Consider the following 25,988-nt stretch of genomic DNA (forward strand, 5'->3'; position numbering starts at 1 on the left):
GATGAGATGGTTGGATGGCATCACCAACTCAATGGAAATATATTTGAGTAAGCTCTGGGATTTGATGATGGACAGGGAGGACTGGTGTGCTGCAGTCCATGGGGTAGCAAAGAGTCAGACACGATTGACTGAACTGAACTGAACTGAACTTTCTATAGACAAATATTTTAAGGACAATTTAGGGGATAAAATGTGTATCCCAGTTTTGTCTAAAAATATTCCATTGTCACCTTCAGGTAAGATCAAGCAGCAGAGCCTCAGAGGCAGTATCACTGGGCAGATAGTAATAAAGCTCTTTCTTAGGAATCTCCAAGAGAGATTATAAGTATGTGAAGACACATGACCGTTGATGATTCTGAATCTTAAATAGATTCCAAAGAAAAGAAATCTCAAAAATGATTGAAAATACCTTATTCAATTTATTTCTCTTATGTTTTCCTTTTTATATATGCATAAGAATAACATAATTAAATACAAAAGAGCTTAAATGTGGAATAACAATTCTAGGTGATGAGGAATCATTGTGTCATAGTTGACATTTTCTTTTTTCTTAATGACCCATCAAATATAGCAGGTGTTACGGTCATTGACTTCTTAGAGTCAAGGAAATATGTCATAAAGCCTTTTAGGTTAAGATCAAGTCGAGCAAATCTTTCCCTTATGGATTTTTGACTTGTTATTATTCAGTCAATTACTGAGAGCTACATACTCAAATCTCCCACTGTGATTTGGTTTTTGTAGTTTTGTCAGTTTTCGCTTTACATGTTTTGAGGCTAAATTGTCCAGGTGATTTCAATATTTTGTCATTTTATCAGTTCAGTTCAGTTGGTCATTCGTGTCCGACTCTTTGTGTCCCCATGGACTGTAGCACGCCAGGCTTCCCTGTCCTTCATAAACTCCTGGAGCTTGCTCAAACTCATGTCCATCAAGTTAGTGATGTCATCCAATCATCTTATTCTCTACTGAACCCTTCTCTTCCTGCCTTCATTCTTTGCCAGCATCAGGGTCTTTTCCAATGAGTCAGCTCTTCACATTAGATGGTCAAAGTATTGGACCTTCAGCCTCAGTCCTTCCAGTGAATATTCAGGACTGATTTCCTTTATGATTGACTGGTTTGACCTCCTTGGTGTCCATGGAACTCTCAAAAGTCTTCTCCAACACTACAGTTCAAAAGCATCAGTTCTTCAGCACTCAGTTTCTTTATAGTCCAACTCTCACATCCATACATGACTACATGAAAAACCATAGCTTTGACTAGACAGACCTTTGTCTGCTTTGTAATATGTTGTTTATAGGTTGGTCATAGCTTTTCTTTCAAGGAACAAGTGTCTTTTAATTTTATGGCTTCAGTCACCATCTGCAGTGATTTTGGAGCCCAAGAAAATAAAGTCTCTAACTGTTTCCATTGTTTCCCCATGTATTTGCTGTGAAGCAATGGGACCAGATGCCATGATCTTAGTTTTCTGAATGTTGAGTTTTAAGCCAACTTTTTCACTCTCCTCTTTCACTTTCTTCAAGAGGCTCTTTAGTTCCTCTTCACTTTCTGCTATAAGGGTGGTGTCAGCTGCATATCTGAGGTTATTGATATTTCTCCCTGCAATCTTGACTCCAGCTTGTGCTTCATCCAGTCTGGCATTTCTCAAGATGTACTCCGCATATAAGTTAAATAAGCAAGGTGAAAATATACAGACTTGATAGACTCCTTTCCCAATTTGGATCCAGTCCGTTGTTTCATGTCCGGTTCTAACTGTTGCTTCTTGACCTGCATACAGATTTCTCAGGAAGCAGGTCAGCTGGTCTGGTATCCCCATCTCTTGAAGAATTTTTCAGTTTGTTGTGATCTACACAATCAAAGATCCAACGAATGTTGGCAATTTGATCTCTGGTTCCTCTGCGTTTTCTAAATCCAGCTTGAATATCTGTAAGTTCATGGTTCACATACTGTTGAGGCCTAGCTTGGAGAATTTTCAGCATTGCTTTGCTAGTGTGTGAAATGAGTGCAATTGTGTGGTAGTTTGTACATTCTTTGGCATCTTGTTGTCTCTAATAGTGCTTAATTCATCAAAGCTTATTTTTCCTGGTATTTGTATAAGCTGTGTCAATTTAATTTTGTTTAGCACTAGAAGGTACTTTTTTTTCCATCTGTTATTTCAATCCTTCTGTATTCTTATGTTTGCAATGTCTTTCTATTTTTCCACTTCTTCCTTGTTATTTTTCATTTTTTCTTACCATACTTGTAGTGATCAAGAGCTTTTTTTTTTTTTATCATTTTCTCCTTCTATTGGTTGTAAAATTATACACTCATTTTCTATTCTTTTAATGGCTGAGCAGTTACTTTAAAAATCACAAAATGCATTGCTAACTCACCTAGGTCTAATATCAGTTTTTACTTATGTTCTGATCCTAGCTAACCCAAGATCTTAGAACAGAACACCATATACCCCATTCATTCTTATGTGCTGCTTTATTTTTACACATTTGCATGAATTTTTCACCATGTGAGAGATTACAAATAATGCCTTGTGAAGTCAGTGTTATTTTAGATTTCAACACATTTCCATTTTCATTGCTCTTCACTCTTTCCTGCATCTTTGACTTTCCATCTGGCATTGTTTTCTCTCACCTAAAAATCACTATATAGAAAATTACAGTAGATCTCTTGGCTGCCAACTCTATCAGTCTGAAATTGTATAAGGGTCTTATACACCCTTATTCTGGAAAGATCTTTTCACTAGGATAGGATCACATGTTGTCAGTTATGTTCTCTCATCCCATCAAAGCAATCATTCCAATACATTCTGCTTCCATTGTTCCTATTAAAATGTCAGCTGTCAGAATTTCTGGTCTCCCCAGCCTCTGGCAGTATGAAAGAGAAGAAAACTCAGCTGTCAGCGCTCTTTGGGGACTAATTCAGCTGAAGAAACGACCTGGCCCAAGGTCATATCTCTTTCCAGGGGCAGGCCACAATCACTGACTGGTCAATGCAGGGGAATAAAGACCATGCCTACTCACTCCCGCTCAGGCAAATCTGAAGGGTCATCCCAGTTCCAGGGGGACTTATAGGACTACCTCACACTATCACTGGAACTGCATGGCAGATCAGTTTCTCCTTCTGCCCAATCCTGTATCCTTAACTCTTCTTAGGGCTTGTTCTCAAGGGTTTTACCTAATAAAACTCCCACGTGCTACTCACCTTCTCAAAGTCTGTTTACCAGGGACCCCAATTTATAACAACAGGTATCAAAAGTAGGCTTAAAAAGTGGTCGTTGGAATGGAATTTCCTACTGGAAAACCCATCTTCCTGACAATGAGGATCCCTCTGCTGGAGATAGATGACACACAGACAGCCCAGCATAAAGAAGTGATGCAGTTATTAAAGTTTCCATTGGCAGTGGACTGGAAGAAGGCAGCACATTAATGGAGGTAATGTATCAGGGTTTGAGAAAATTGGGGGAAATAGTAACTAAAAGGAAAATGGTATTGGGTTGATTGGCCTTGGGAAAAGATAATAAAAAGTGAAGATCAATCAATTAGTAACTAAAGGCTGAACATTAAAACTTAAATCAATCCTTAATATTCATTGGAAGGCTGAAACTCCAATACTTTGGCCACCTGATACAAAGAACTGACTCATTGGAAAAGACCCTGATGCTGGGAAAGAGTGAAGGCGGGAGGAGAAGGGGATGACAGAGGATGAGAAGGTTGGATGGTATCACCAACTCAATGGACATGAGTTTGAGTAGCCTCTGGGAGTTGGTGATAGGGAAGCCTGGAGTGCTGTGGTCCATGGGGTCACAAAGAGTCGGACACAACTGAGTGACTGAACTGAACTGAACTGAAACTTTTAACTTATATATAAACTTTTATATATGAAGAGGTTCTTATCTCTTGCAGTGCAAGAGCAGAGAAAGTTGAGAATCAGGACCAGGGCTTAATTGTGAGAGTACCAGAATGCCATGTAAGGATACACTCACCCAAGGCAGAACAAAGGCAAGGTCAGGCCATAGCTAGGGAAAATGGGGCACTGACATACAGGATGGAGATATCTGAGTGAATGCTTCCCCAACTTGTAAATCTCCAGACTTCCCCAACCTCTGAACCTGCCTAAGTGGCCACCAGATGAAGGCTAGCATTTGCTGGTATTCAATGATACCAGTTCTTCTCCCTCACATAACCCACATGCCTCTCTCAGGACCTGCACCTACCTCCCCTCCTGGTTTCCAGGCCAGTTACTCAGGTTAAGTCACATCACAAACCAGCCTGGCATTGCTGGGCCTGAAAGCGAGGAAGACAACTGCATCTCAGGAAGCTGCCGAACCTGGTTGCCAGGTACCAGTAAGTGTTGAGGAGTCCACGGCGGATCCGAGGTGCTTTCAAGGGAACCAGAATGAAAGGCTGAATAAGGGAAGCTATTTGAATTATTTAGTGTATCAGTTATTTCCTCCAATAATTCTCTTACACATCTAAACTCTTCTTGGAAACCACTTAGAAGAAGACAGAACTGACACAGAATTGCATTGAAGCTTAACTTCATCCTCTGAGTCTTTCCCTTCCCTTCCAAGGTGTTGCACCTATGAGCATTCTTAACACATCTCTCACATGCCACTCTCATCTTGGAGTCCACTTCATGGGGAGCTAGTCTATGACAGTTGCCTCTCAAAAGGTCTTCATTTCTATATTGTTTGGTCCTTCTTTTCCATTTTTCCTAAGCTCTCACAGGATATTTTTCATTTTCTTCTATTGTATTATTATCTCATCTTTGACATCTATTTTCCTTTAAGCTCTTATTTTGATGAGATTACGTTCTCTCTCACTTGCTCAAGTAAGAACTATTCATTATCATTTTTCATTTGCATCCATGAAGATGGATATTCCTCATCTGTCTTTACTGGTTGTTACTGTCCTCTTTTTGGAGGAGAATTATCCATGCTAATAAGGACAGTTCTCTCTGGATTAGCTATTTGCTAAAAATTGTGGGAGGAAAGGATGAATCTGGGGGAGAGCAGTAGCTTTAACTCAAGTATATGTTTTGGGATATACTTTCTATGACTCAGTGGCCTCTGAGTAGAAATGAGATCTTGTGGGGCCCTAAATGGGAAACCTTAAAAAAGATGGGTTAGCTTTGCAGTCGGAAACTAAAATGGCACCTGGCGGAAAAGATAGGGGTGTGGTCTATGTTAAAGTTTTTGATTGGCTCTCTTGATTTCCATGCACTGGACAGCACATGATCACCATAGACTCTGGTTATAATGAAGGCACATGACGATTTGACCTTTAACGTGATTGGTGCAACTATGGCACATGACGATTTGACCTTTAACGTGATTGGTGCAACTATGGAAAGTCCCTCACAAAACACCCCCTGCTTGCCTATATAAACCAAGAGCTTGTGGCAATAAAGCGGAACTGTTTAGACAGAACCCCTGTGGCGTCTGATTGTCTCTCGCTTGCTGAGGGGCTGGGTTGGTGGACAGCAGGCTCACCTCTCCTCGGGACCCCTCGGCTTTGCTGAGGGAAGTTCCACTGCGTCTCTCTTTCTGCAGAGCGCCCCCCCCCCCCGCCCCAGCAAGATCTGTTCACCAATTTCAGTGGCCCATTCCATGCCAAGCAGGCCTGTGATTGACAGCAATTCCCAATGTTACTGGGTACTTGGGATATTAAAGCAAATAATACTAAGGTGACTGCCATGCGGACTCCTTCTGTAACCCCTTGTGCTTTTCAGAATGGGCATCTTTATGGTTTCTTTGCAACCCTGGTTTACATGCAGTGCTAGGTGTGGACATCTCAGACTAGGACCTTCACAGTTGGACCCCTTAGGGTGGTGTCACCCTTTAATGGAAAACTGTAGGCTAGAAAATACTTGTGTTTTGGAGGGGTGGAGTGCATATGTTTTTTGGTGTCATGTCTCACTTTGTTCCAAATGTTTTTGTATTTGGCAGCTATCCTTTGTAACTTTGGGTTTAGTGTGTATTATCAATGAAAATGGTATTTTCTTTTCTATTTCTCATTCATTTTGTTGTTTTAAGTTCGCCTCTGGGGAGAAAGTAAACTTGGACCAGAATCCTGAAATAAATTTTAACAAGCTATTTGCATTTTATTCTATCAAAAAATCCAATTTACTTTACATTTTAAGCACACAGTTGTAGATTTGTAATATCTTAATTACTAAGTGATCCCTGGTAAATTAGCAACACAAATTATGAGACCCAGAATAAAGGGAAAAGTATATGAATCGTGAATAGAAATGCTAAGAAAAGAGCATCATACTTCTAATCACACATTAGAAATTTAGATTTGGAAAACAAAACAAAACAAAACAAAACAAAAATCAGTTTGGGATTGCCTCAGAGAAACAAAACCAGTTAAAAACAAAAACAGGCATTGCTGTGTTCACAGTGTTCTACATTGCTCATAAAATCTACCATCAAGAAGTGGTGATGATGTAGTCCTGGAGGAAAACAAGCCACTGCAATGGTGAGTAGTCTCCCCCCACATATGAGGTCATCCACATTGCGTGGCAGGATGAACATCTGCCCATTAAACCCTGCCGCTGGCTGCAGTAAGCCACAAAAAACATTCTTTGTTTCTATGTGACCCTTGCTCTCATTTTGCTAGATGAAGATTGGTTCACAGGATGAGACTTTTCTGAAGTAACTTCACTGAGGACATTTAATGTCATTTCTTTACAAGCATGCTAATACAATCCAATGTCTTTGTCTCAAAAGTGTTGCTAATCCAGCATGATTCATAGCAGATGATGGGGGAGGAGGTGTGGGTGGGGGGAGAGTAATTAAGCACACTTTTCCATGCTGTTTCCATGCTGTCTTCCTTTTCATCTTATCAAGCATATAATGCCAGCTTGGGATCAACCCACATGCCCCAAGTTTTTCTGCACTTTGACTAGCAAAATGACCACTTATAATGGAAGAAAAATGACAGTGACTCAGACCAGACTCAATGCTGGTTTAAATTTAAAAGCAGTTATTCTGGCTAAAAAGAAGAGAGAAGCAGTTGATATTTCAGAAACACAAACTACAAATTTTTTAAAAACTACAATTTCATTTTATGAAAAGATCATTAATTCCACTATATCTTTCATCCCTTTAGCAAAATGTGTAAAAAGAAATGAAGTTAAAATGGAAATAATCTTACCCATCTCTCAATTTTAAAGCAATCACGACTTAATACAACGCAAATGAGAGAACAATTTTCAGTTCTTCTTAGGAATTAGAAAAGGTTTCTGAGTAAACTAAAGGGAGAACATGTTCCAATGACAAACCTCACAGCTGCATAGATGACGTGGTCTTTCCTCACTTGATTGCTGATTTCACTTTATGTAATCAGCCTAATAGTGGCCCCAAAGATACCAGGTCCTAATCCATAGAAACTGTAAATGTTATTTTATAAAGAAAAAGAGCCGTTGCAGGTATGATTAAGTTATGGATGTTATATGACAAGATTATCCTAGATTATCTGAGTGGGGTCTAAATGTCATCATGTGTATCCTTTTGAGAAGCACAGGCAAAGGAACACTGGCAGCACTGAAACTGACAGAAACAGTCTCTCCTGGAACTTTCATGCAGAGCGTGGCCCTACTTGATTTCAGCCCAGGGAAACTGAGGTTGAACTCCTGGCCTCCAGAATTATGTGAGAATAAATTTCTGTTGTTTTAAGCTATGCCTGTCCTAATTTGTTATTGTAGTAATAAGAAACTAATATGCCTTATTTCCATATAAATATTGTATGGTTTTATTTCATCCACTGTTATCACTTAATTAAATCATGTGAAGTGCATGCTCAGTTGTGTCTGACTCTTTGAGATCCCATGGATTGTAGCCTGCAAGGCTCTTCTGTCCATGGAATTTTCCAGGCAACAATACAGGACTGGGCTGCTATTCCCTACTCCAGGGGATCTTCCCCACCCAGGGATGGAACCCACCTCTCCTTGTGTCTCCAGATTCCTTATCACTGGCACCACCTGGGAAGCCCAATTAAATCATGGATATCATCTTTAAAAAAATGAAATTTAAAGCAAATACTTTCTAGTATTTGACTATTCTATTATTTAAAACTTTGTTTTGGATAAGTGCATGTAAAAACTGGCCTATAATCATATTGTATCAATGTCAATTGTCTTTTGCTCCTTTGCCTTCTTTATTGGTCACCTGTTCATTCTTGGTGGTTTTCTAGTTGAATGAATGAAAACACTAAACAGTCCTTTTGCTCTTCAAAATGAAACATTTAAATCAGTGGCTTATAGAATGATGGAGGATTTAATATCCAAGTTTTCTAAAAATACCTTTGAAAATGAATACTGAGTGTGATGGGAACATGTGCCAATCATGGGGGCACAAAACCATCACTCTGCTATCACCAGCTCAGATATAATCATGGTAAAAATGGCATCATAGTCACATGCTGGAAACCAGTGAAGCAAAACAAAGTAACTCTTGCTGCAGGGTGTTGTGACCTTTCTTTTCAGGATGATTGGTGCTTTGCCTGGAGGTGGAGAAATTGTAAAGGGGAGATGAGAGAGAGCCTTCAGGGTAAGAGTTACTTCCTTCCTACAATCAGGTGCTAACAAGAAAACAAGAAGAAACTGATTTTACCATCCTCCAATACAAGGGCTTCCCAGGTGGTGCTAGTGGTAAAGAACCCATCTGCCAATGCAGGAGACAAAAGATTCGGAGATTCCATCCCTGGGTTGGGAAGATCCCCCGGAGAAGGAAATGGAAATCCACCCCAGAATTCTTGCCTGGAGAATCCCATGGACAGAGGAGCCTGGCAGGCTACAGTTCATAGGACAGCAAAGGGTCAGAACCTACTGAAGTGACTTAACATGCATGCAACAGCAAAATAATTCAAAGAAATCAGACTCCAAAGCATTACATAGGTAAGGTATACCTGAAAATAAATTTGTGATTCCTTCTCTTTCCTCTTCCCAACTTTGCCAAAATTCAGCCAAGAAGTCCAATGCCTGTGGCATCTCTTAGAATTTACACAAAATGACTTTCCAGTCTTGAGGAAATAATTAAACTTTATGTGCTAAAAGATGATGCTGTTAAAGTGCTACACTCAATATGCTAGCAAATTTGGAAAACTCAGCAGTGGCCACAACACTGGAAAAGGTCAGTTTTTATTCCAATCCCAAAGAAGGGCAATGCCAAACAATTTTCACACTTCCGCACAATTGCACTCATCTCAGATTCTGGCAAAGTAATGCTCAAAATTGTCCAACCAGGCTTCAACAGTAAGTGAACTGTGAACTTCCAGATGTTGAAGCTGGATTTAGAAAAGGCAGAGGAACCGGAGATCAAATTGCCAATATCCACTGGATCATCGAAATAGCACGAGAATTAGAGAAAAACATCTACTTCTGCTTTATTGATTATACCAAAGCCTTTGACTGTGTAGATCACAACACTGTGGAAAATTCTTCAAGAGATGGGAAAATTCTTCAAGAGATGGGAAAATCAGACCACCTTACCTGCCTCCTGAGAAATCTGTATGCAAGTCAAGAAGCAACAGTTAGAACCAGACATGGAACAACAGACTGGTTCCAAACTGGAAAAAGAGTACATCAAGGCTGTATATTATCACCCTTCTTATTTAACTTATATGCAGAGTACATCATGAGAAATGATGGACTGGATGAAGCACAAGCTAGAATCAAGATTGCCAGGAGAAATATCAACAGCTTCAGATACACAGATGACACCACCCTTATGGCAGAAAGCGAAGAGGAACTAAAAAGCCTCTTGATGAAAGTGAAAGAGGAGAGTGAATAAGTTGGCTTAAAACTCAACATTGAAAAAACTATCAAGGCATCCGGTCCCATCACTTCATGGCAAATAGATAAGGAGACAATGGAAACAGTGACAGACTTTGTTTTCTTGGGCTCCAAAATCACTGCAGATGGTGACTGCAGCCATGAAATTAGAAGATGCTTTCTCCTTGGAAGAAAAGCTATGACCAACCTAAACAGCATACTAAAAAGCAGAGACATTACTTTGCCAACAAAGGTCTATCTAGTTAAAGCTATGGCTTTTCCAGTAGTCATGTATGGATGTGAGAGTTGGACCATAAAGAAAGCTGAGCATCAAAGAATTGATACCTTTGAACTGTGGTGTTGGAGAAGACTCTTGAGAGTCCCTTGGACTGCAAGGAGATCCAACCAGTCCATCCTAAAGGGGATCAGTCCTGGATGTTTGGAAGGACTGATGCTGAAGCTGAAACTTCAATTCTTTGGCCACCTGATGTGAAGAACTGACTCACTGGATAACTCTGATGCTGGGAAAGATTGAAGGCAGGAGAAAGGGTGACAGAGGATGATGTTTGGATGGCATCACTGACTCAATGGACATGAATTTGAGTAAGCTCTGGGAGTTGGTGATGGGCAGGGAAGCCTGGTGTGCTGCAGTCCACGGGGTCACAAAGAGTTGGAGACGACTGAGCTACTGAACTGAACCGATGCACTAAATTACAGAAAATGAAGTAACATAACACTTCCTTTCATGGTACATTTTTAGGTACTAAACTCATTCATTCAGCAAGTATTTATTATACTCCAAAGACTGTTTCTTTTTTTCTTGGAGATGGTCTTGATTCCTGTCTCCTGTACAATGTCATGAACCTCCGTCCATAGTTCATCAGGCACTCTGTCTATCAGATCTAGTCCCTTAAATCTATTTCTCACTTCCACTGTATAGTCATAAGGGATTTGATTTAGGTCATACTTGAATGGTCTAGTGGTTTTCCCCACTTTCTTCAATTTCAGTCTGAATTTGGCAATAAGGAGTTCATGATCTGAGCCACAGTCAGCTCCCGGTCTTGTTTTTGCTGACTGTATAGAGATTCTCCATCTTTGGCAACAAAGAATATAATCAGTCTGATTTCGGTGTTGACCATCTGGTGATGTCCATGTGTAGAGTTTTCTCTTGTGTTGTTGGAAGAGGGTGTTTGCTATGACTAGTGTGTTCTCTTGGCAGAACTCTGTTAGCCTTTGCCCTGCTTCATTCTGTACTCCAAGGCCAAATTTACCTGTTACTCCAGGTGTTTCTTGACTTCCTACTTTTGCATTCCTATAATTAAAAGGACATCTTTTGGGGGTATTAGTTCTAGAAGGTATTTAGATCTTCATAGAATCATTCAACTTCAGCTTCTTCAGGATTACTGATCAGAGCATAGACTTGGATTACCGTGATTTTGAATGGTTTGCCTTGGAAATGAACAGAGATCATTCTGTTGATTTTGAGATTGCATCCAAGTACAGCATTTTGGACTCTTTTGTTAACTATGATGGCACTCCATTTATTCTAAGGGATTCTTGCCCACAGTAGTACATATAATGGTCATCTGAGTTAAATTCACCCATTCCAGTCCATCTAGGTTCCCTGATTCCTAGAATGTTGATGTTCACTCTTGCCATCTCTTGTTTGACCACTTCCAATTTGCCTTGATTCATGGACCTAACATTCCAGGTTCCTATGCAATATTGCTCTTTACAGCATCGGACCTTGCTTTTATCACCAGTCCCATCCACAACTGAGTGTTGTTTTTGCTTTGGCTCCATCCCTTCATTCTTTCTGGAGTTATTTCTCCACTGATCTCCAATAGCATACTGGGGACCTACTGACCTGGGGAGTTCATCTTTCAGTGTCCTATCTTTTTGCCTTTTCATACTGTTCATGGGGTTCTCAAGGCAAGAATACTGAAGTGGTTTGCCATTCCCTTCTCTAGTGGAACTCATTTTGTCAGACCTTTCCACCATGACACCTCCATCTTCGGTGGCCCCAAGATGGGCTCAATAAAGGAAAGAAATTGTATGGATCTTACAGAGGCAGAAGATATTAAGAAGAGCTGGAAAGAATACACAGAAGAACTGTACAAAAAAGATCTTTATGACCCAGATAATCATGATGGTGTGATCACTCACACTCACCTAGAGCCAGACATCCTGGAATGTGAAGTCATGTGGGAAGCATCACTACAAACAAAGCTAGTGGAGGTGATGGAATTCAAGTTGCACTATTTCAAATCCTAAAAGATGATGGTGTGAAAGTGCTGCACTCAATATGCCAGCAAATGTGGAAAACTCAGCAGTGCCCACAGGACTGGAAAAGGTCAGTTTTCATTCTGATCCCAAAGAAAGGCAATGACAAAGAATCCTCAAACTATCTCACAATTGCACTCATCTCACATACTCGTAAAGTAATGCTCAAAATTCTCCAAGTCAGGCTTCAGCAATACATGAACCTTGAACTTCCAGATGTTCAAGCTGGTTTTAGAAAAGGCAGAGGAACCAGAGATCAAATTGCCAACATCTGCTGGATCATCGAAAAAGCAAGAGAGTTCCAGAAAAACATCTATTTCTGCTTTATTGACTATGCCAAAGCCTTTGACTTGTGTGGATCAAAATAAACTGTGGAAAATTCTGAAGGAAATAGGAATACAAGACCACCTGACCTGCCTCTTGAGAAACCTGTATGCAGGTCAGGAAGCAAGAGTTAGAACTGGACATGGAACAACAGACTGGTTCCAAATAGGAAAAGGAGTCCATCAAGGCTGTATATTGTCACCCTGCTTATTTAACTTCTATGCGGAGTACCTCATGAGAAACGCTGGGCTGGAAGAAGCACAAGCTGGAATCAAGATTGCTGGGAGAAATATCAGTAACCTCAGATAGGCAGATGACACCACCCTTATGGCAGAAAGTGAAGAGGAACTAAAAAGTCTCTTGATGAAAGTGAAAGAGGAGAGGGAAAAAGTTGGCTTAAAGCTCAACATTCAGAAAACTAAGATCATGGCATCCAGTCCCATCACTTCATGGCAGATAGATGGGGAAACAGTGAAAACAGTGGTTGACTTTATTTTTGGGCTCCAAAATCACTGCAGATGGTGATTGCAGCCATGAAATTAAAAGATGCTTACTCCTTGGAAGAAAAGTTATGACCAACCTAGATAGCATATTAAAAAGCAGAGACTACTTTGCCAACAAAGGTCTGTCTAGTCAAGGCTATGGTTTTTCCAGTGGTCAAGTATGGACGTGAGAGTTGGACTATAAAGAATGCTGAGCACAGAATTGATGCTTTTGAACTGTGGTGTTGAAGAAAACTCTTGAGAGTCCCTTGGACTGCAAGGAGATCCAGCCAGTCCATCCTAAAGGAGATCAGTCCTGGGTGTTCATTGGAAAGACTGATGTTGAAGCAGAAACTCCATTACTTTGGCCACCTGATGCGAAGAGCTGACTCATTTGAAGAGACTCTGATGCTGGGAAAGATTGAAGGCAGGAGGAGAAGGGGACGACAGAGGATGAGATGATTGGATGGCATCACCGACTCAATGGACATGAGTTCGGGTAAACTCCAGGAGTTGGTGATGGACAGGGAGGCCTGGTGTGCTGCGGTTTATGGGGTCACAAAGAGTCAGACATGTTGAGTGACTGAATTGAACTGAGAGACTGTTTTTGACTCCTGAGATACATCAACAAATAAACAGACAAAGACTCCTGCTTTTTGGAGCATACATTCTAGTAACAAGAAACAAATGAAAATTACAAGCATAATAAATAAGACATTTTGCAATTTTATGTAAGGGAGTAAGGTATGATGCTAAAGCTGAAACTCCAGTACTTTGGCCACCTCATGCGAAGAGTTGACTCACTGGAAAAGACTCTGATGCTGGGAGGGATTGGGGGCAGGAGGAAAAGGGGACAACAGAGGATGAGATGGCTAGATGGCATCACCGACTCAATGGACGTGAGTTTGAGTGAACTCCGGGAGATGGTGATGGACAGGGAGGCCTGGCGAGCTGCAATTCATGGGTCACAAAGAGTTGGACATGACTGTGCGACTGAACTGAACTGACTGAAGGTAAACTTTATGTAAGCTTTCCTGGTGGCTCAGATGGTAGAATCTGCCTGCAATGCAGGAGACTCAGGTATTACATACTGAGATGAACTTTAAATAGATTTAAGGGAGGTGAAGATGTGGTCATGTTGATAATTAGGAGAAGAGGATGACAGTTGGTAAAGCCACTGAAATGGTCTTCAGATCTGCTCAAGAAGGCGTGCTAACACTGACGCTCTTAAGCACATAAGAGGGAATAATCCATTGCACAGTTTAAAACTTTGCTTAGAAAATAAAATAAGATAAAACTTTGCTTAAGTAGAAGTAGAGTTAATTCATCTCTGACATTAGTCCTCAAACTTTAATACATATCAGAAAAGCATGAAGAGTTTGTTAAAACACAGATTGCTGAGGGCAAGACTTTCACAGTAGTGGAGTAAGAGTAACGTGGCAAATCATTTCTAAAACTAGAAAAAAATGGTCAACAATCATCATTTCAAGACTGCTAAATTCAACCAAAGGCATACAACAAATTGAGAAGTGTTTGTTCAGTACTATCACTGAACTTCAAGTGAGAACAGGCAGAGTTTGTGGCAATTTTGCCTGAAGTTGGTCCTGCCCCCAGACCCCACCTCTATATGAGAGATTTCTATCAGGACATGAAAACTGTACCTTTCTACCAGATGGTGACAATTTGATCTGGAGTAGAGTTTGAGGAAACTCATGTCCCTGGATGTGGTTGGAAACTGTAGCAAGTCCAAAAGCAAATAAATGGGGACGAATAGCTGAGATTATGATTCTGGTTTGGGTCAGATGACCAGCAGACCAGAATTTAATTAGGAAGTCCAGGGAATGAGGCAGACTTAATGACCTTGATAAGTTCCCACATATTTCAGTCAGAATCTGGAAGGCTGTGCATATGCACAAGACCACATGCATACTCAGAAAAGAACAGAGAGCACCTTAGCAATCCTCAAATCTGGCTTAATATGAAGCCACTCTCATACACACACACACACACACCCCTGTGTGCCCACATGAGAGAGACAAAAGGGCTGATTGGAAAGTAAAAGAAGTCAGAACAAGTCTGACTTGAATTTTGACCTGAATTTTGAATGAGTTCCCCAGTCACAGACAGATCTCTTGACAGAGAGAGGAATCCTTACTCATCCAATGTGTTTGAACACAATCCCTGAGCAATCATCTGATAACCACTAAAGTATACTGACACACAGTCACCCAAAAGAATTCAAGCATGGAAACTGAAACAAGAATATAAATGAAGAAAGAAAGAAAGACTAGAGACATCAGCAGCCAGCTTCCACAGAGGACATAGATACCACTGAATAAGTTAAGGCAAATTGTCAAAATAGAAAAAAAAAAAAAAAGCAAACAAAAAAAAAGAGCAACAGCAACAACAACCTATGTTATGAGGTGGGGAGGGAATCATAATTATTATACTAAATTATCTAAGAAGTTTAGGCTTCAACAAAATATTATGAGACAGCCTAAGAAACAGGAAACTGTGACTTATACTCAGGAAAATAAACAATTTATAGAAATTGTCTCTGAGGAGGCCCAAATGTTGAAGTTAAGAGACAAAGATTCTGAAGCAAATATTATAAAAATGTTCAAACGTAAGAATAACAACAACAAAATGTAAACAGAGACCCATGATCTGAAAAAAATGCAGAGCCTCAGAGATCCATGGAATACCGTCCAGTGCACCAACATTTGTGTGATAAAAGTCTCAGAAGAGGAAGGAGAGAGGGAGAAAAAAATATTTGAAGAAAGAATAACCCCTTCATAAAATCCAAAAATTTGATTTTGTTGTGCTGTGCTTATTCACTCAGTCGTGTCCGACTCTTTGCAACCCCATGGACTGTAGCACTCCAGGCTCCCCTTTCTATGGGGGTTCTCCAGGCAAGAATACTGGAGTGGGTTGCCAGGCCCTCCTCCAGGGGATCTTCCCAACACAGAGATTGAACCCGCATCTTCTGCATTGGCAGGCAAAATCTGTACCATCTGTGCCACCAGGGAAACCTACTTGATTTTAAAAGGCATTAATTTATAGATTTAAAAAGCTCAACAAAGTCCATATCACAGAAATAATGAAAGTCATGGGAAGTGAGATGGCATATTCAAAATGCTGAAAGAAAAGAAAAATTAACCAAGAATTCTATATCCAGAAAAATTATTCTTCATAAATTAAAGCAAAATAAAATCATTTCCAGATGAACAAAGATTAAGAGAATTCCTTGTTAGAAAACCTGTCTTACAAGAAATCATTCAGGCTAAAACTGAAGGAAACCAAAGAGTGACTCAAGTCCACACAAAGAAGCACATATCACTGGAAGAGGTAAATATATTGGTAAATATAATAGACTATAATTTTTTTCTATTTCCTTTAATCCTATTTTAAAGACTTCATAAAACTATAATTATAAAACCATGCCATTGGAGTTATATAAAGATGTTACATTTATGACAATAAAGCATTAAGAAGCTACATTGGAGCAAAGTTTGTCTCTTTTATGAAATTAATGTGACATTAATCTGAAGTATATTGCAATAAATCAAGAAAATAATTCAAATAATATAATAAAAGACAAAGGTAATAAGATGACATACAAAAAATGTCAACTTAACACAAAAGACAGTAAAAGAGGAAGTAAAAAAAGATCTGAGGAATAAGGAAAGCAAATAGAAAAATGCACATAATTCCATTTATATCAATAAGTACCTTAAATATGAATGGTTTAAACAGTCTAATCAAAACATAGAGATTATCAGGCTGAATTTGAAAAGCAAACAAAAGGCAAGGGCCAACCATATGAAAAACAAAGAACAAGGTCTAATCATATGCTTTCTACAAGAGACATACCATAAATTTGAAAACACAAATAATTTAAGAATACAAGAATGGAAAAAGATATATCATGCAAACAGTAACCATAACAGAGCAAGAGCAGCTATACCACTATTAGATAAAATAGATCTTAATTAAAAATATTATTAGAGAGAGACAAAGAAAATATTTCATAATGATAAAATGGTCAAAGTATCAGAAAAACATAATTACAAACCTAGACACTTTTAACAACAGAGTCATAAAACCTGACAAATTTTAAAAGAAAAAAAATTTAATAATTGTGGTGAAATGTTTTAATGTTCCTCTTTCAATAATAGATTAAAAATTATATAGAAAATCAGGAAGGACATAGAAAACATGAATAACAATATCAACCAATTAACATAACAGGGATATATAAAACACTCTACCCAATAACAGAAGAATTCATATATTTTCAAGTGCATATGAACATTCTCCAAGACAGATCTTATTCTAGGCAATAAAGCAAATATCAATACAGTTTAAAAGATTGAAATCATGCAAAACATGGTCTCCGATAATAATGCATTAAATTAGAAATCAAAAACAGGTAAGAAAATTGAGAAACTCTCTAATCTTTAGAACTTAAATAACACATTTCTGAAAGACCATGGGTCAAAATAGAAATCACAAAAGATGTTAAAAAATATTTTAAACCAAATGAAAGTGAAAACAAAAATGCTATGCAAATGGAACAAAGATTAGAGTATAAGTTACTGCCTTAAGAGACTATATTAGAAAAGAAAAAAGATCTTAAATCAATAACCTAAGCTTCTACATTAATAAACTAGAAAAAAGAAAAAAATTAATACAAGACAAACAGAAAAAAAGAAATAATAAATATTAGGGTGAAGTATTGTATGATTCCATTTATAAAAAATGTCCAAACAAGGCAAATCTGTACAAACAAAAAGTAAATTATTGATTATTCAGAGTGGAAGAGAGGGTATTGAGGGAGATTAATGGTGAAGGTGCATAAGGAATCTCTTGGAGGTGATGAAAATGTTCTAAAATTGATTTATGATAATAATTGCTGTATTAAGATTCTCCAGAGGAACCGAATCAGTAAGATGTACGGAGATTTATATTAATGAATTGGCTTACATGATTATGGAGGCTAAGAATTACCAAGATCTCCAGTTGGCAAGCTAGAGACACAGGAGAGTCAACTGTTTACTTTCACTGTGAGTATGAAGGACTGAGAACAAGGAGCGCCAATAGCATTAGATCCAGTCCAAAAGCTAGCAGGCTCAAGACAAGAACTAATGTTTCAGTTTGAGTACAAGGCAAAAAAAACACTGATATCACAGCTTAAGAAGTCAGAAAGACACGAGTTTTCTATTTAGCCTTTTTGTTCTATACAAGTCTTCAACTGATTATACGAGGGCGGGGGGCCTCCCCAGTGGCTCAGTGGTAAAGAATCCTCCTACAAGGCAGGAGCTGCAGTAGACATGGGTTCTATTCCTGGGTCAGGAAGATCCTCTAGAGAAGGAAATGGCAACCCACTCCAGTATCTTTGCCTGGAGAATCCCGTGGACAAGAGGAGCCTGGGAGGCTACAGTCCATAGTGTTGCAAAGAATTGGACACAACTGAAGCGACTTAGCATGGCATGAGCACCCAAATTAGGGAGGGCAATTGGTTCACTCAGTCTACCGATTCAAAAGGTAATCTCATCTAGAAGTACCCTCATTGACATACCCAGAATAATGCCTGAAAAGCCCTTGGCCCAACCAAGTTGGCACATAAAAGTAACCATTTGTACGACTTGGCAAACTTGCTAAAATATCTTTGAATTGTACACTTGAAATTTGTGATTTACATAACAGATAAAATATATCCTAATAAATTTACTAATAAAATAGAAAAAAAAACCCACAAAAATCAATAAAATGATACCACAATGAGGTATCATCTCACGCTCATTAGAATGGCCATCACCAAAAAAGTCTACAAACAATAAATCCTGGAGAGGGTGTAGAGAAAAGGGAACCCTCTTACACTGTTGGTGGAAATGCAAACTGGTACAGCCCACTATGGAGAACAGTGTGGAGATTCCTTTAAAAACTGGGAATAGAACTACTATACGACCCAGCAATCCTGCTGCTGGGCATACACACCAAGGAAACCAGAACTGAAAGTGACACATGTACCCCAATGTTCACTGAAGCACTATTTACAATGGCCAGGACATGAAAGCAATCAGTCCTGGGTGTTCATTGGAAGGACTTATGCTGAGGCTGAAACTCCAATACTTCGGCCACCTCATGTGAAGAGTTGACTCATTGGAAAAGACCCTGATGCTGGGAAGGATTGGGGGCAGGAGGAGAAGGAGACAACAGAGCATGAGATGGCTGGGTGGCATCACCAACTCAATGCACATGAGCTTGGGTGAACTCTGGGAGTTGGTTGTAGACAGGGAGGCCTGGCGTGCTGTGATTCATGGCGTCACAAAGAGTAGGACATGACTGAGCGACTGAACTGAACTGAACTGAGGACATGAAAGTAACCTAGATGTCCATCGGCAGATGAATGAATAAGGAAGTTGTTGTACATAAGCACAATGGAATATTACTCAGGTATGTAAAGGAACACATTAGAGTCAGTCCTAATGAGGTGGATGAAACTGGAGCCTATTATACAGAGTGAAGTAAGAAAAAGACAAATGCTGTGTATCAGTGCATTTATATGGAATTTAGAAAGATGGTAATGACACACACAGGGAGGACAGGGAGGCCTGGCGTGCTGCAATTCATGGGGTTGCAAAGAGTCGGACGCGACTGAGCAACTGAACTGAACTGAATGACACAGACATTGGACTTACTAGACAAAGACTAAAACAATATGATTTAAAAACTAAAGGAATTCAGGAAAATGATTCATGAAAATAATGAGAATATCAACAAAGAGTTATAAATTCTTTTTTAAAAGAACCAAACAGAAATTCCAAAGCTGAAAAATACAGCATTACACTGATACCAAAACCAGACAAAGACACCACAGGAAAGAAAAACTACAAACCAATATGTTTTATGAATATTGATGCAAAAATTTTCAGCAAATGCTATCATAACAAAAGCTACAGTATATTAAAAGATTATATAACATGACCAAGTGAAATTTATTCCTGGGACACAAAGATAGCTCAACATAGAAAAATCAATCCGAATAATACACCACATTAACAAAATGAAGTGATGAAAGAATACATGTAGATTGATGAAAAGGACCCCATAAATAAATAAATTCAGATTTTACCACAATAAAAAAGAGAAATAAATCTTCCCGCAAAGAAAAATTCCTAAACCAGATGACTTCACTGGTGAATTGAAGAAGAACTGATTGTATGAGACCAGTATTATCCCAATAACAAAGCTAGGCAAAGGTATCACAAGAAAAGAAACATATAAATCAATAATCCCAATAAATATAGACCAAAAGGTTCTCAATGAAATATTAACAAACTTAATCCAGCAACATATAAAAATGCTTATTCAATATTATCAAATAAGATTTATCCCGCAAATGCTTTATACTTGAATTAGGAACAAGACAAGGACGTGCATTTTACCACTGCTGTTCAACATAGTACTGGAAGTTCCAGCCAGACTAATAAGGCAAAAACAAAACAAAAACAGAAGATGGAAATTAAAGGTATCCAGAGTGGAACAAAGAAATAAATATGTCTTCTGTCATAGATAATATAGTCTTATACATAGAAATTCCTAAGTATCCCATAGAAAGAACCCACTAGAAATAATAAGTTCAGCAACATCACAGGATAGCAGATGAATATGGAAAAGCCAACTGTATTTCTATACACTAAGAAAATAATTCCATGCATAACAACATTAAAGGAAACAACTTAGGAATACATTTCACAAAAGAAATGTAAGACTTATACACTAAAAACTATAAAATATTACTGAGAAAGATCAAAGAGCTAAATAAATGGAGAGCTATTTCATATTCATAATGGAAGACAATAGTGTTAGGGTGACCATTTTTCCTAAGTTGATTTATGGCTTTAATGCTACTATCTATCAAAGTACCAGCAGGCTATTTCACAGAAAAAATTGACCCTGAAAATGATATGGAAATGTAGAGTACCCATATAGCCAAAATTATTTTGAAAAAGAACAAACTGAGAAGGGTCAATTACCAGTTTCAAAATGTTTTACAAAGCTGTAGCAACTAAAATTTTATAATACAGGGTATCTGCAGATATATAGGTCTATGGATGAAAAGTGAAAATTCAGCCATAAACCTTACATTTATAGTCAATGTATGTAAGAACAAAAATGCAAAAGCAGACCATTGGAGGAAAGATAGTTTTCCAGTGATGTCAATAAATTGGATATCTACACATTAAGATGAATTTGACAAAAAGGCAACAAACTTTTTTGGTAAACAGCTAGATAGTAAAATTTTGTGCTTCATGACCTTAGCACTTTTGTTGCAACTACTCAACTCTGCTGCTGCATTGAATTCTTTTGTATTCTCTTGAAAGGCTGTTGATTTCTTTCTGTATTCATCAGTGATGGTGGTAAGGAAGATGTTTGAATATGTAGACTTTGGTTCCAAGATCTTGAACCAAAGGTCACAACTGGAAACAGATAATAAAGACTTCTACATGTGAGGACATACTGTAATTCAAACATATTGTTTGGTATAATGTATGTTGCTGTTGTTCAGTTACTAAGTCATGTCTGACTCTGTGACTCCATAGACAGCAGCTCGCCAAGCTCCCCTGTCCTCTACTATCCCCTGGAGTTTGATCAAATTCATGTCCATTGAGTCAGTGATACTATCTAACCATCTCATCCTCTTCTGCCCCCTTCTCCTTTTGCCTTCAATCTTTCCCACCATCAGAGTCTTTTCCAGTGAGTCAGTTCTTCGCATCAGGTGGCCCAAGTATCAGAGTTTCAGCTTCAACATCAGTCCTTCCAATGAACATTCAAGGTTAATTTCCTTTAGGATTGACTGATTTGATCTCCTTGCTGTCCAAGGGACTCTCAAAAGTCTTCTCTAGCACCACAATTCAAAAGTATCAATTTTTCTTTATGGTCCAACTCTCATATCTGTACATGACTACTGGAAAAACAATAGCTTTGACTAGATGGACCTTTGTTGGCAAAGTGATGCCTCCACTTTTTAATATGCTATCTAGGTTTGTCATAGCTTTTCTTCCAAGGACAAGCATCTTTCAATTTCATGACTGCAGTCACCGTCTGCATTTATTTTGGAGCCCAAGAAAATAAAATCTGTCACTGCTTCCATTTTTTCCACTTCTATTTGCCATGAAGTGAATGTTGAGTTTTAGGCCAGCTTTTTCTCTCTCTTTTTCACCTTCATCAAGAGGCTTTTAGCTCCTCAACACTTTCTGCCATTAGAGTAGTATCATCTGCATATCTGAGGTTGTTGATATTTCTCCCAGTAGTTTTTGATTCCAGCTTGTGCTTCATACAGCCCAGCATTTTGCATGATGTACTCTGCATAGAAGTTAAATAAGAAAGGTGACAATATGCAGCCTTGGCATGCTCCTTTCCCAATTTTGAACATGTCCATTGTTCCATGTCTGATTCTGTTGCTTCTTGACCTGAATACAGGTTTCTCAGGAGACAGGTAAGGTGGTATGTTATTCCCAACTCTTTAAGAATTTTTCAGTTTGTTGTGAGCAAAGAGTCAGACACAACTGAGTGACTTTCACTTTCACACAGTCAAAGGCTTTGGCATAGTCAATAAAGCAAAAGCAGATGTTTTTCTGGAACTCTCTTACTTTTTGATGATCCAGCGGATGTTGGCAATTTGATCTCTGGTTCCTCTGCCTTTTCTAAATCCAGCTTCAACATCTGGAAGGTCACAGTTCATGTGCTGTTGAAGCCTGGCTTGGAGAATTTTGAGCATTACTTTACTAGCATGTGAGATGAGTACAATTGTGCGGTAGTTTGAGCATTCTTTGGCATTGCCTTTCTTTGGGATTGGAATGAAAACTGACCTTTCCCAGTCCTGTGGCCACTGCTGAATTTTCCAAATTTGCTGGCGTATTGAGAACAGCATCATCTTTTAGGATTAGCTCAGCTGGAATTCCATCACTTCCACTAGCTTTGTTCATAGTAATGTTTCCTAAGGCCCACTTGACTTCATAGTCCAGGATGTGTGTTCTTAGGTGACTGATCACACCATCATGATAATCTGGGTTGTTAGGCCTTTTTTTGTATAGTTCTGTGTATTCTTGCCACCTCTTCTTAATCTCTTCTGCTTCTGTTAGGTCCTTGCCATTTCTGTCCTTTATTGTGCCCATCGTTGTATGAAATGTTCTCTTGGTATCTCTAATTTTCTTTAAGAGATCTCATCTTTCCCATTCTCTTGCGTTCCTCTGTTTCTTTGCACTGTTCACTTAAGAAAGATTTCTTATCTCTCCTTGCTATTCTCTGGAACTCTGTATTCAGGTCCTAGAAATGATGACTTGAACATGAAAAAGATAGCAAAGATTTGGGTCCACTGGAATCATTTAAATGTGTGAAAAGCTGTAAGTACTTGTTAATATGCAAAAGGTCCAAATCACATCAAATGTGCTAGAGGAGAGACGTGCCTCTAGAGTGAATTAATGTTGGGCTGTAGAGGTATAGGATTCCCCCACCATCAAAAAAGAAGTAAACAAAGGAACAAATTATATCACTATTATTGTTCTCTATTATTATTGTTAGGTAAAACACTTGGTTTGTTTAACACATGACTGTTCAGTGTGGTTCACAGATACATGGTATTTCATGAGGTCAAATTTTTTCATCATAGTGCTAAGACAGTATTTGTCTTTTTCAGTCTCATCCTTTCATGAGCATGCAGTAAAGATTTCCAGAAGCTTCACAATCTGTGCTGTCACACAGATTCAACACAGAAGCAGAGATGAAAGCTCACCCTCCATCTATGAACCTGATAAGAAAAAGATTTGCAAGAATGGACAATATTGCCACTCTGCTCACAACTGTTTTGTTCAGGAATTTTTATTTTTGGTTAAAATATGTTATTTATGTTAATATATAATGAATTTATCTTTGCTATTTTAAATGAATTAATTATGTTTTAAGCTCAGGTTTAATTTCTGCTACAGTAAATATCAATAAACTAATAAACAAAATTTGTGGGGTAGGGGCTCAATTCTTTTTAAAATTATAAAGGAATCCTGAGATCAAAAGTATGAGAAGTACTGGTTTAATTAATATATTTTCTTCTTCTTGTCATTCAATTCAAATAGTTATTGTATCAGCAGGGAATATATCTGTTTTGTTTTCTGTCTCAGATGCAAGAAAAGTTTCTAAGAGAAAAATCAGTAATGCTGACTTGACTCTGCTAGAATATTTAGCCTTTATCAAGGGTGATTGAGGGCTTCCCAGGTATTGCAGTAGTAAAGAATCCACCTGCCAGTGCAAGAAATGCAAGAGACTTGGATTCAGCCTTTGGGTAGGGAAGAGCTTCTGGAGTAGTAAATGGCAACCCACTCTAGTATTCTTGCATGGAAAATTCCATGGACAGAGGAGCCTGGCAGGCTACAGCCCATGGGGTCATAAAGAGTCAGACATGACTCAGCATGCATGCAAAGGTGATTGAAGGATGGATTCCAGAAGGGTCTGAACCCCTTCTGTAAAAGGAATGTGTACCTGGGAAATGTCGTGACTTCGGAAGAACTCAGAAATAGAGGACTCTTATAATCTCTTGCACCCAGGGACCAGGCAAGCTCATAGCCAGTCTCCAGAAAAAAGAGAGGGTCCAAGAGGATAAAATCAGCCCAGAGAATGCCAAGTGAAACTTCCTGAAGCACCCAGTAAAATGCTTCCCAGGCAGACAGTGTGATCCAGCCAGGTAGCTTCACAGGGACTTGAGGGCAGGCTGGGAATGCTCTGCTAGGTGGACACTATACGATCCTTTACATGTATTTGAAGGAACTCACATGCACTGTTGATGTCTGCTGAAATCATTATGTCAGTCCTAACACCTTTTGATAACTACAGAGATTGACAAGCTTTATCACAGAACAATTACCAACCACAACAGAATGTTATGGCAAAGTAAAAAACTCACATGGTTTTGCCAGTGGCCCTGTTACACCATCCTTCAAGTGGATTCTTCAAATCTCTGAGTTCCTCCCTCCTGAAACTGAAAACTGATTGTTGGAATAAGGTAATTTTCAAGAATGCCTTATTGAAACAACTCCACTGACAGGAAGTGTTACACAACAACTAACAATAGATGGTATTTCAAAAGAAAAAGTGCTCCAGAGAAGATCTGGCAAACTGGTAAACATCTGCAGGAAGTGAAGTCTCCTCATTGTAGAACCTCATCATACTGTCAGGGAAGAGAGAGATAAGATTTAACAAAGATGGATAAAAGAAGATATATGGAATCTGGAAAAAAACGACCTTAAAATGACTCTAGATTCTGAGAACAAGTATTCAACATAATTAAATTTTTTGGAAATTTAAGGTAGACAAAAAACCAGCAACTGAGTCTTACTGAGTACACGTCATCAATCCACAAAACTAAAATTTACCCCCTGACACATACATGAGTGAGTATCATCAGCTAACAATCAGTCCTTCTACTAAATGGCATAGAAGCTCTAAGCGTGACAGCATATTGGAAGGTCACCTTCAGTGTTTCACTAGTCATCCATTACACCATGACAGTGTCTTACTGGGAATTTCTTAAGAATTGAATGTCGTCAACTGCCTTCTGAAGAAGGAAGCCCTCAACAGAACACTGGAAAACAGACAGATAGTATGTGGGTGAAAGGTAGAATAGTGTTAAGGGTACAGGGCTGGGAAAAGAGGAGAACTGGGAGCCTCTTTTTCTTTCACTCTGTATTCAACATTAAGTGTGGTATTTGGCACATGGTGCTCAATAAATATCTCATGAATGACTGAGATAGTGTACTTCCCTAGTTCTGAGACACACAGATGTATAGAACAGTCTTTTGGACTCTGTGGGAGAGGGAGAGGGTGGGCTGATTTGGGAGAATGGCATTGAAACATGTATAATATCATATAAGAAATGAATTGCCAGTCTAGGTTCGATGCAGGATATGGGATACTTGGGGCTGGTGCACTGGGATGACCCAGAGAGATGGTATGGGGAGGGAGGTGGGAGGGGGGTCCTGGATTGGGAACACATGGTCACCCGTGGCAGATTCATGTTGATGTATGGCAAAACCAATATAGTATTGTAAAGTAAAATAAAGTTTAAAAAAAAA

The sequence above is a fragment of the Oryx dammah genome, unplaced genomic scaffold (genome assembly GCF_014754425.2).
Source record: "Oryx dammah isolate SB20612 unplaced genomic scaffold, SCBI_Odam_1.1 HiC_scaffold_1, whole genome shotgun sequence".
Lineage (NCBI taxonomy): Eukaryota > Metazoa > Chordata > Mammalia > Artiodactyla > Bovidae > Oryx > Oryx dammah.